Raw genomic sequence first — 13,416 nt, forward strand, 5'->3', positions numbered from 1 at the left:
TGGGTGCCTCTTGGCAGCTCTAGTGGCACGTGCATCACTGCCAGAAGAAAGTATTTGATCTTTGAATCATTATTCAAGTGTTGGACACTGGGTAGCACTCAAAGGCCAAAAAACGTAATGAACATTTATTGTATAGCAGGCAAAATATGCTGAACACAATGACTGTTGTTCTTACAGAATAGAGGACAGTAGATGTGTAGCCCGCATACACAGTCCACGGCACTCTTTAAAACCGTCGGAGCACACTGCTGTCTCTAACCCCGAAGTTTCAAAGTATTATAGAGCAGTTTTACATTAGTCGGCATTGATCATTGCTCCTGTTTTCTAGTTATTGTAACTTATTTCTAAATTTCTCCATTTGCCATATTAATGTTTGCACTATTATGCAGCCAAATTATAACATCCATAGTGACAATACTGTATGTTTTTATTTCTTTGCTTAGATGTAGCTGTTTGGTTTCTGCATGCCATAGTACGTGTATCTGTGCACATGACGTGTGATTTGGAGAGTATAGATATACGTGTAATGGGATGTGAGAAACCACCTAAAAACCACATATAGGCTGGTCAGCATCGCAACCCTCATCATTAACCTGCCTGGTGATTTCGCTTTGGCTCGGCACTTGTGCTTAGGGCAGAAGTGGCACTAAAACACACGTGGCTATCTGGACTGGTTTTTATTGTTGTTATATAATATTACTATCATTGTCTTAGAATGTTCTTTTTTATATCCACTATTTTTTTGTATCATTTAGCAGAGGCAGACGGATTTACCTCCTCCATGCCAACCAGCGTGTGATCTGAAAAATAAGTCGTGCAAAAACAAATCCATGCTTTACTTCCATGACTACCTAAAAGTCTTGGATAAAAGCTATCAAATAGAAGCAGTATTTTTTGACTTTCAAAAATAACATTTGACTTGGTAGCACACCAAGACAAAAGTATAGTCATACAGGGTAAAGAACAGAATTTGTTAATGGACTGAGGATATCTTTGTAGGAGGCGTGCAACATGTTATCTCAGATGTAGAGCCAGTGATGTGTAGGAATAACTGTAGATATGCCTCGGGGATGTGTCTTGGGACTCTTGCTCCTTGTATTGTATATTAATACATCTTGTGCAGACAATATTAAGTGTAGCAACATTCTTAACATGCAGCCAACAGATTGTATATGTGGGTTTGTGATAACCATGCATGTTTGCATCAAAGACTTCATAGATCTGCACTTCCTGTTTTATGACAACGCAGTTATGGATTTAGTTAGCCACATTCTGATATCACCGTTTTTTTATTATTTTTTTTTATTTTTAATTTTTTTTTTTTTAAATTTAGTGCTGGCGAATATTTTAATGAGATGGACAACATCATGAGCGGAAGTCCATTATGTCCAGTTATGTGCCAGCTTGTTTACAGAGTGCTTTTAGGGCTTTGCCTCAGACATGGCTCCAGTAAGCTTCTGCTGCTTTTATTCAGTTTCTGACATCACGGTCATAAAAAGCTGTGGAAGTTCTTGGACTGCACGTACAACATAAAGTTTATGACGGAGATAGAGATGACTGATGCCTTGCTGTTCCTTGACATCCTTGTCCCCCACATACTACATAGTTGTCTCAGCTACAGTGTTTACCAGTATCCCACTCATACAGACTGGTATCTGAACACTACTAGCTACCACCGCTCAGCATAGAAACAATGTGTTCTGAGCATCTCTGTGTATTTAGTGGAAAGTGTTTCATATGTCACCAACCTGCCCTCGGAACTGACCAAATTACAGAAAGTATTTAAGGAAAATGGCTACAACCGTCAATTTATTTTGAAAGCATTGTCACCAAAGGCAGGTAAACAGAAAGCCCCAGAGGAGAATACAAAGAAGTTTGCATTTTGCTGCTCCATTTCTCAGTGATGGTAAAGATAAACTACCTCCTGACAAGGGCTGTGAACAGTTGTGACAAACACGCTGTACACACTATCAAACAGTGTTGCATAGAACACGAGATGTGCCTCCACCTACGGTATTGAACAATAGCAAAATACAGTTTGTCAAAAAGACATTGTGTTTGACAAGAGATTGTTGAAGAATTTTGGCATTTGGCAATAAAAGAATTGAACTGAACTATGCGATATTTCTCAACAATGAAATTCTGAATGTACTTTATAATTTATATATATACTATATACTGGATTTGCGGTATGGGAGAACCTCGTGTGGCACCAAACAAACAGCCTGAAATTCCAAATGACTTTATTGCGGATCCTCTTCGCGGCTCAGTAGTGAAACGGCAGTAAGGCTGAGGTATCTGGCAGCCTCAGGTGTATCGTAGCCCGCCTTGCTTTCAGAGAGCAGGCTTGGCCTGGCTGCGGCTTGTTGTATGACGACCTCCTGCCTGAGGCAGCTCGAGAGCCCGGCAGTCTTGGGCGAGTGCGTGCGCTGTGGTACGACTTGTGCATATGCACTGTCCGACAGGCAGGTGACGTACTGGCAGTGATGCGCTGCCCTACATTGATGGCTGGCAAGCTGCTTCCTGTGGCTGGTGCTGGCCCGTTGTGGTGGCAGTTCCAGGTCTCGTAGTTTCAGTGCAGACTGCTCTGAGGCAGAGGCGAACTGCGGTTAATGAACAGCAATGTGGGCAGTGCCCCAGTGTCAAAGGTTCATGGTGATAGAGCTGTGATACCGACAGAAAGTGACTTTACTATAAAACAGCAAGGTATTTGTACGTTTCTGAGCTGTGCTCGCTCGGACCGTACTGCGCCTCGCAGTGCGTAAACTTAATGTTTCTGTGGCCTTCAGTATGGAGAGGCTTCCACTCTGTTCCATTTAGGTACTGGTGTGTTAACTGTTTCCCCATCACCAGGCTGGTTCACCTCACAGCGTTGTGACTGCTGCCTTGTATTTTGTAAGGCGTAACACACACACTTGCCACACTTTTCTTGTTTAAAATAAAATATGGTTGATGTGCTACACCTACTTTATCTGGCATAATCATCACTTACATCATACATTACAAACATATATGTTTTGTTATTTCGAAGTCAGGTTCAAGTTATGGACTTAGTTATTAGAGATCTGGTCGTACAGAACGGTTTCTCTGTACTGGAATACTTGGAATTTGGTGCTAAAAGAAATGAGTTGTATATACAATACTTCTTCCAATTCAAAATGTGCATATGTCCTTACAATCACAAGTTAATGACAACACACCAAATTGTAACATAATCCCCTTCATTCAGTTGAAATTTTGTTTAAAAACTCCCTAAAGGTTACTCAGTATTGGGCATGTGAAGATAACCAATATTAACACACTTCACAAACTTGGAAGAAAATGTATATAAAGCACCTAGCATTCTTCAGCACCTGTGTCACTGCCATGAAATTTAATTAATACACTGCATTATAACTTACAGTAAGTTTTGGTTGAGAACTTCCCAATTTATTTGGTAATAAATAGGGTTCTGAAAACTTGAAAGTAGTAGAAGAAAACTTTAACACAATATAGCGGAGATGCTGAGTCGCAGACAGGCACAACAAAAAGATTTTCACACTTAAGGCCTTCAGCCAATGGCCTTTGTCAACAACAACAACAAGACACACACACACACACACACACACACACACACACACACACACACACACACAAAACCGCGCGCGCGCAAATGCATCTCACGTACACGACTACAGTCTCAGGCTGCTATGTTTTTCTATAGTATTAATAATCACAGAAAATAATAATTGCCTGGTTGTTATCAACAATAATTTTTGTTTGTGCAATTTTGTTGTTATTTCAAATCCAGAAATATGCTAATAACATTTAATTTACAGAAGTTAATTTTTGTTTAAATTTACTTCCTTCAAAATACAGGGTGCTATCCAAAATTTTCAGGACTGATGCTGCCATGTGCTGAAAATCTTACCTTTGGACTAGTGGTCACCATCACTCTCAAAGTAGTTCCCATCCACACTTACACATCCCAGTGCTTCCACCACTAGTCAAATGTTTTCTGGAAGTCCTGTTCTTTGAGGGTGTTCATGACCACCAGCGATGCTTCATGAATCCTCTCTAGAGTGTCAAACCAATGGCCTTTAACTTGAGTTTCAGTTTTGGGAACAGCACGAAGTCGCGAGGTGCCAAATCTGGCGAGTACGGTCCTGATGAGCAAGAATGTGTGACAGGACAGGTTGTTGTGATGCAGCAGCCAGTTCCCTTGATGCCAAAATTCAGGCCGTCATTGCCGTGCATTTTCACGGAGCCGTCATAGTAGTATGCGAAATTCACTGTTTGGTTGGGGGAGGGGGGGGGGGGACGAATTCTTTGTGCACTATTCCCTCGGTATCAAAGAAACGATGATCATGCTCTTCACTTTGCTCTTCACCTGTCTCACTTTTTTGAGTCTTGGAGAGCTTGGGCTCTTCCACTGGGACGATTGTTGCTTCCTCTGGGCCATAACCATAAATCCGGCTCTCGTCGCCGGTGATAACCCATGACAAAAACGTTGGATCATCAGATGCGGTCCGATGAAGGTCCGTGCACACTTTAACATACTGTGCCTTCTGATCGGCAGTCAATATCCTTGACACAAATTTTGCAGCGACATGATGCATGCCCAATGTGTCAGTCATTATTTGTTGACATGTTCCATAACCAATACCCACTTAATCTGCAAGGTCTTGAGTGGTTCTGTCTATCTACAAGTGAACCAATTGTTGAAGTTCGGCAACAATGTATGGCGTTGTGCGGCTAACGGGCCTTCCAGTGTGAGCATCATCTTCGACGTCTGTACGGCCGACCCTGAACCGAGCATGCCACTTAAACACACACATACGGCTCATGCTCTGTCCTCCAAACACTTGTTGAATCATTGCAATTTGATACACATGCGCTGTTATGTTTGCAGATCCATCGTAAAATCACCACCCACCAAACACAGAGTATTACAGAAATCACTGTGGACACACAACATGTCCTCTCAACTGAATGCCACTCCACACACTGACTCATCAGATATGCAGCTCTTGCCACCTAGTGGTGCAAAGATCTACTACTCCTACTTTCCAGATGGCAGCACAAGTCCCGAAAATGTTGGATTCCACCTCATATAAGCAGCAATAAAAAAAGTTTCTTTTTGAAGGCCATATGATACAAAGTTGGGGTATGCCAATCAGGAAAACTTGCTGTGAGCTTTGAGACGATCATCCCATTGACAACCAGGTTCAAGTTATCAGTTTGGTAAAACACTCTCCCCGCTGCATGAACTAGTCTGGAACTGCCTGCTGCACATCCTCGTCTGATAGGAATTGTCGACCCTCCGAGGCCTTTTTTAAGAGAATGAAGGCATGATAATCGCATGGAGAGAGGCCAGGACTATAAGGCAGATGCTCAAATGTCTCCTGCATGGCGGCCAGATCGAGCAGTGTCGTATGTCAAACATTGACAAGCACAGAATTTGGCAAACCATCCCACAATGGCAGTTTTTGACAGACATGCTGCCCCATACACATTCTTCATTCTCTGATGGATGTCTACTGGCATTTGTCCTTTGGTAGCCAAGAAAAGAATGACAGCATGTTGGTCCTGTTTGGACACGTTTTGTAGTAACATCACCACAGTTCACATTTCTGCATTTGCCACACACACGTCAGAAAGACACAAATGTCACGCTAACCCCTTGCCATATGTCAGTGCTTATATACCTGCATCATAGTTGCGATTCATTGCATACGAGCTGCAGTGCCATCAAATGGAAATTTTTTGATAGCACCTTATTTAAAAAAAGAAGCAGATGCACATGAAACCAAATTATAAAAATCACATCTGTTAACATTCCAGCTCTTCACAAGCATTCCATCCCAGTCCAAAAAGGAATTCTCACTCCTCCTCCTCTCATGATAGTCTAAGCTCCGTATTGACTTCTTGATAGTCATGGGAACAATCAGTCAGCTTTTCCTCATCTGGTGCTGCCCTTGGTGAAAAAAAACGGGATTCATTGTCACGCAATTTAGGAAATCTTATTCCCTTTTAACATCTACTATTAAACAGGCAAATAGTATTTGGGATAGCATATCAAAAGCAGTGACATTGAGAAGTTGAAGCGATGCAAAATGACAATATTACATTTCACGGGCCCTCCACCAGCCTCCAGTTGCTTCACAGGCAGTAGCACTTCTGTGTAAAAATGGCAGCAACAGCCACATGATAGCCAACATTTGTGAAGCACTTGTCTAAAGGCTTGCTTATATTTTACCATTCGAAGCAGCTGGAAGTTCGAGGCTTAATTTTATTAGTTTACATCCCCACGAGTCCAAGACCTTGTAAAATATGACAATAACTGTGGATTTCTTGCTGCTGTTGCATTACCTGCAATGAAGCACTCTGTAAAAAAAAGGTAGTGTTCAGTCAGTTTTTGATAAGACTTCAGAATGATGCAGAAGTTGGCAACTTGATTTAAATGTTCAGACATGTAAACCTGTACATTTGACAAAACCTTAAAACATAGTATGGTATCATAATACTACAATATCAGTGAGTCACACTTGGATCAGCCAAGTCATTCAAATATTATATAATGTTTTCCACTTTTAATGACTTTGAATTGCATAAAATTATAAAAATGTCTTCCCAAACCTCATTCACAACAATTTGATTTGGGTTGTTTTTCTCCAATATGCTGCACCACTATAAAATAGAGGAAACATCTCTATATTACTGGGATAACAATTATCGGATGTAATTAGTTTAACTTAAATTTGTTGTCAAAGTCCATTGTAGTTTTTTCTTCATGTACACTCAATTGCCTAGAAACGTTATTTATTTCTGTTGGTTGCGGTAGAATAAATAGGTTCAGTTTCTGTTTTTAATATTAATATTTACTATAAATCATACCTATCCTATTTACAGTAATCTTACATTTTGTACCACAACTTGACAAGTATGTCAAAACAAGTGAACCATCATGTTTCCCTAGGCACCAAGAATGTACTGTGACTGATAAGACAAACACAAAACCACAGATGCAAAAACTTACCAACTATACAAATTACTAATATAATTATTTTCAAAGATAAAATAAAGGAAGAGTCTCAGACACAATGAAAAAGACTGCTAAACTACATAAGCTTTCTAACAAGGTCCTTCTGGAGGACATTGACGAAAGCTTAAATATTTTAGCAGTATTTTTTCATTGTGCTCATCTGTGACTCGACATCTCCTCTATGTGGTGAGTAGCTATCTATACTTTACTTATTATTGTTAGTTTCAGAAATAGGTTTTTTACATTCACAGAAATCGGTAAGTGATTAATAGTTTGTGTTACAAATATTTTCTTTTTACCTTTCACAATACAGAACTAGTTATGTTAATAAGAAGAATAATTTTAAATGTCTTCCCAAAATTTAAAAAATGTACTTACTCAAAATTTTAAAATTGTCAGTGTCTCAAGTAATCTTGTTCTTCTAATTATATCGGGCACTCAGAATATTTGTAGGTATTGAGTACTCAGATTGTTTGTATTTATCAGCAGGTACAAAACATAATGAAAATGAGCCCCTAATCAGTTCTTATTAAAACCTGAGTTTAACAGTTCGAGGAGTTATGAAATGGAATGATCACATAGCCCCATTTATAAACAATCCAGGTGACAGACTTCGGTTCATTAGTAGGATACTGCAAAAATACAGTCCATAAAGGTGATTGCTTACAGTGCTCTTTTGTGACCCCATTCTAGAATACCACTCAAGTGTGTGTGACACATACCAAAGAGCACTAACAGAAGATATTGAATTTATGCTAGGAAGACCAACGTGAATGATAGTTTCGTTCGACTCATGGAGAACATTAGGGAAATCCGGAAAATTCTCAACTGGGAGATGCTTGAAGATAAATGCCAATTACCATTTGAAATCCAAGAAGTGTTTTTAAGCGAAGAATCTGTGAATATCCGGGGGACCCAAAAGAAACAAGAATTCTTCTCCAGCAGTGACTAGAACACTAGTTCAAAATTCCCCTGCTAGATGCCTTCACTGGACACCATTCTGTATCAGTTTCTCTAGCAGCATTATGCTGGAGATGTTATTGTGGTCTGTGTGATTGTTTTTATAAAAATTCTTTCACTTGTTTGGGAATTATTCAGTGGCAGACATTAAATGGTAATGTTGAATTCCATTTCCTGTTGAGGAAATCAGCAGCAGAAACCATCGCAATGCTTCAGATGGCTGATTGGGAGGGAGTTTTGGGCAGGCAAGGGTTGAAGAGTTGTTTTCTCATTTTAAAATTGCTCAAATGTCAATTGAAGATAAATCACAACTGGGACATCTGTCGACTTCCCGAACAGACGAAAACATTGAAACGTCTGTGATGTGATCATATTTGATTGTGGGGGAACAATCTGTAAATTGGTGGATAGAATGGAATATTGTGAAGTTCATACCAATTAAATTTTACTGAAGATGAAACATACAACAGCAAACTTCATTCTGTGTGTGCTTTCTGACAGTGAGAGAAATAATAGTTTGTACATGTACAGGGAATTGAAAGAAATGTCAGAAAATGATCTGGATTTTGGCACCAAAGTCAACACAGACAATGAATCATGGTGCTGTGGATATAACAGTCAAGTGTGGCACTGTATGTTGCCTTATTAATAGTTTACCCTCCTATTTCAATGTAAGAGACTCTGTATAAAGAAAGATGTATAATTTGTTAGCGGCGTGACTTATACACTCTGTATCTGTTATTTTGTTGTATTGATGATGTTTATGGAATGCAATAATGACTTCCCTACATCTTCGATAGGGGTGCCATCTGCAGGGAAATTTCCTCGTGCTGACAAGTTAGGCTATTGGTTCCTGTTTTTATTCTGTTTCATGATCACTTACATTCTACTCATTTGGATAACAGCTGTCATGCTTTTTTTCTGTGTGGAGTAATATTAATTCTGATTGGAATGTACATATTTTGATATGCTAGACAATGTACTTTGTGACACACACTGACTATTTGGCACTTTATGTAACAAATTGTTATTTTAGCCTGTAATTTCACAGTGTGACTTGAGAATGGGTTAAGAATAAAAACTCGAAATTAGTCTTAATCGAGTGTAAAAAGAGCTATTTTGCATCTTTGGCTGTTTGTCACATTGACATAGTAAGGGAAAGTGCTGACCATTCAGCATCCCAGCATGCTGGAAATCCAGTTTTAGATGTATTCCTTGGGTTCAGATCGGGCAAATTTCATGACCAATATATAACCATGAGCCTACCATCATGCTTCTCAAACCACAGTAGCACGATTCTGGCCGTGTGACTCAGACAAATACCATCTCCCTTGTGGAACACATCAGATATTAAGACAGTGGTCCACAGTAATGTTCAGGTAGTTGAAAGCTGTCACGGCACCTTTGATTACTGCCACAGGTCTGAGAGAACCCCAGGTGCATGTCTCTCAGAGCACAATACTGCCACACACACCTGTGTTCTTTCATAATGTGCAATGTCCGAATGCGACCGTCGATCTATCAGACCGGGTGAAGTGTTTCCATTGATGCGTGGTCCAATTCTAATGATAATATCCCCACTGCAGATGTAATTGACAGTGTCATTGACTCAGCAGGGGACATCTGCTGCAGAGCTCCACATTCAACAATGTGTGCTAAACAGTGTGCTCCAAACCATGTGTGCCTGCACTGACATTGTATTTTGTCATTAGATCAGCCACAGTGCTTTACAGAATGGGCAAGTTTCTGACCTCCACATTCTGTGATGAGATACGGATGTTGAAATGTAACTTAATGTGGATACACAATAGGAATCTACCGATACTGCACTCGACCGCAGTTTACTGTATCAATATGTCGTAAGATAATACTTCTGAAGAACACGATCCGTATCTTATGTATACATGATTTTCGTAACACCAAATGCCTAAAGCATTATGTTCATATATTTACTGTCACTCACAACCAGTTTTATTGCCTCTAATTTTTTAAAATAATTTTGTCACATAAACTATGTTATTTTTTCAAATGTACTAATTACAGAAATTATTATGTTAATAATGCAATGTAAACACTTCATTTATATAAGCAGGTGGTAAAGAGATTAAGAAGAGGACGTTTTTGGCAGATTGCAAAGTGTAATTTTTAGTGCAATTCACATTAGCAACATAAAAGGTGTACACAGACCTATACTTACAGGTGGACAGCTGCCACCAGCCAATTAAGACAAGTGGGGTGCTCAAAACTTTGCTACATAGGGCTCAAACCCTGTCTGCCAATCAATGCCTCGACTAAGAACTTTAACATCTGACAGCAGTTTTTTTGGAAGAGTGGCTACAAGAAGTGGAAATTTCGGAGAGCCCTATGTTCTATGCCCTCTGTACAACTCGTGAAACCAGAAGATGTTTCTCAGGAGGATGCAGCCATTGCATATATTCCTTTTTGTGGCACTTTATCTGGGAAGATAGGATGAATTCTCCGGAAACACTGAGTGAAGACAGTCTTCTGCCCACCAGCTAACATACGGGCACTGGTCAGTAGTATGAAGGCAACCTCAGACTGTGGAAATCCAGGGTCCATCTGATTCCCTGTCAATGCAGTAAGACGTATGTAGGTCAGACAGTGCATACTGTGGAGATCAGTGCCGAGAACATCAACGGGACATCACATTGCAGCAGCCTCGTAAGTCAGCAGTTGCAGAATGTTGCCTCACAGAATTGCGTGGAATGGATTATGACCATACCAAATTTCTGACACAGATGTCCAACTTCCGGCACTGCATCATGTAGGAATCTGTCGAGATACAAGTAATGGAATCATCGATGAATCTCGATAGTGGGTACATCCTCACTGAGGCACAGGACCCTGCTACTAGAATGCTCAAGAAGAGGAAAGAGACCTCAGACATCAAACTGAGTTTGGGGGCAGGTAGAGGAACATCAGAGGTGCTGGCAGCACGCACACTGTGTGGACGGTCGACGGAGCGGCCAATTGGAGGGCGAGGGAGTGGAGATAAAAGCACAGTGCCAGCCTCCTATCAGTTAGTTTATCAACACACCTGGTAATGGCGACGTGGTTGTTTGCAGAAATATTGCACCTGTTCGACACTGACATCGGGCAGTTTGCCCGTGAACTATTGTGACAGCCTTAACACTAGAAGTACCATGTGGGTTATTGACCCACAATGGTTTTTCGAGGGCTGCCGCCCCCTCCATATCGTCACAGGACCAAAAGCTCCCCTGACTTTTCCATCATCCCTCTAGCTCATCTATAAGTATGAAAAATTTACCTGTTATACTAGTAGTACCGTGTGGGTCATTTTTTACTAAGCAACACCAGTTTTCAGACACTAAGTAGTTTCTGGGTGTCCCTCGATGTTATTCGCGAGTCGTTCAGGTGTATTACGATACTTTCGGCCAAAAAGAAAGTGAAATACAAACTATTCGGAGATCGCATGATACTTTATATCAGCATGGCTTTCTGTTTTCTAAGGACTGACGACATGCGGCCCTATGGAGTAACACTATGAAGATACAGAATAACATGTTATACAGTGGGGAATCCCCCGTCCCCTTCTACACTGCTATCTGGGCACTGCTAACAGTTCTCTTGCACAGCAGCTGATGTCAGATGCATCGCCCTTACGCAGCATCATGACTGACAACTTCTTCACCTCCGTGAAACTGGCAGATGAGCTGAAACAAAATGGAACAAGTTTAGTTGGCGCCCTTCGAAGATCACTTGAGAAGGTCCTTCCTGCAGTGTGAAATGGAGATAACACATTGTATGTAGCGCACTTAAGAGTCAGTTGAACATCTTCTAATGGCATACCAAGGGAAAAAGAAAAAAAAAAAAAAATCCGTATCCTGAGTAACGTGCATGCTGGATGTCAGATGAATGAGAATACTGAGAAGGAACTTCCAGAAAATGTGAAGTTTTATACTGAAACTAAGGCTGGAATCTAGCTGGCACTCACCGATGGCCTGTGAGTGTCTTTTACAATATTCTTGACCTTGTCATAATTGGCACTCACACAATTTTTAAATTACTTACCTCTAAGATGATCTCATGTCGAGACTTTACCCTCAGAGCAGCAGATGAGCTTGCTACACTCTACAAACTGCAGACAGTAGCCAGTCTCCCCTTGCAGGCACTCGATATCAGCTCTGTCCGATATGGAAGTAGGAGATCTTGATTTAGGTTTCCTGCAAACAACAGAACAACAAAGGGAAATAGAACATGAGGCGTATGCTTCAAGTGCAACAATTATGTGTGCAAAAGCTGCCGAGCAAAAACTCTTGTCGAATGTATGAATCCCAGTTTAGGCAATTCTGTCAAAACCTTGTTCTTAAGTTATTTGTGTATATGTTTTAGTTGTATATGTTTTAGTTCCTCAACTGCAGCAAGTGAGAAAACACCTAGAGCATTTTAGTCACCTGCCGCATTTTAGAATCTTGCACAAATATTTGGTACTTTCCTTATTTTTCTATAAAAGTAAAAATTCTATTAACACTCGCATAAACAATATGTTTTGATTCTGTTTCAGTCTTTTTATAAAGAAAAACATTGTAACATTGTTTTACTTAAATTTGTTTTAACGGCAATTGATGAAAGATTGTGGAATTTCTTCCGTATAATTTAAAACAAAAAAGTTGACCTCTGAAAATTTATGTCTGACAGTGTACTATTCATTTTAGAGACATATTGTCAACATGAAGACACTCAAAACACCACCGAAATATGAATAAAACAGTGGTTTTCTACTGCGGGGCAAAAATGACCCACACTATACTACTAGTGCTTAGGTGAAGCCTGGTACTTATAGTGTCAAATACATTTGTAGTTATTCTAAAATATTTTGTAAAAGCAGAAACAGTGTTATTTGAAATAACCATATTTATTTTGGTGTGCTTTATCTCAGAAAGTTGTATTTTGTAATTTTGTAAGTATGACTACATTATGAGGAGGATAGTTGCACTTACCATATAGTGGAGATGCTGAGCCACAGATAGGCACAACAAAAAGATTGTCAAACAGGCCCTTACCGGAATTACACAACGAACACTAACACATACCACACACACCCACATATGTGCTCACATACGCAACTCAAACACACGTGGCCACAGTGTCTTGCTGCCGAGGCCGCATGATGGGAGAAGCATCCATGTGGTGGAGGTAAGGAGGAGGCTGGAGCACAGAGGGGGAAGGATAGCAGGATAGTGGGGGGGGAGGGGGTAAAGTGCTGTCTGTGAGAGCATACAGGTGCGGTCGGAAAGTTAGACGGAGGGGAGTGGGGGCAGGGGTAGCAGGAAAGGAGAGAAGTAAGACTGTGGGTGCATTGGTGAAATAGAGGTCACTATAGTGCTGGAATGGGAACAGGGAACGAGATGGGTGGGTAAAGGACAATGACTAATGAAGGTTGAGGGCAG

At 40.4% G+C, this 13,416-nt stretch overlaps 2 protein-coding genes across 3 annotated transcripts in view; one reads left to right on the forward strand and one right to left on the reverse strand.

Moving 5' to 3' along the window:
* The window catches only part of LOC126293191 (thioredoxin domain-containing protein), a 38,510-nt gene that overhangs the window by 873 nt on the left and 24,221 nt on the right, over window positions 1–13,416 (forward strand). The window lies entirely within an intron of this gene.
* LOC126293192 (uncharacterized) overlaps window positions 6,420–13,416 on the reverse strand; it is a 70,907-nt gene continuing 63,910 nt past the window's right edge. The window contains exons 2-3 of one of the 2 annotated variants that reach the window (XR_007552250.1): window positions 12,068–12,189; window positions 6,420–11,679 (exon numbers count right to left, since the gene is read on the reverse strand). The gene's annotated coding sequence lies outside the window, so the exon portion shown is untranslated. Of the gene's footprint in view, window positions 11,680–12,037; window positions 12,190–13,416 lie in introns of both variants that reach the window. The other variant, XR_007552249.1, reaches the window with a different exon arrangement.

The sequence above is a fragment of the Schistocerca gregaria genome, chromosome 10 (genome assembly GCF_023897955.1).
Source record: "Schistocerca gregaria isolate iqSchGreg1 chromosome 10, iqSchGreg1.2, whole genome shotgun sequence".
NCBI lineage: Eukaryota > Metazoa > Arthropoda > Insecta > Orthoptera > Acrididae > Schistocerca > Schistocerca gregaria.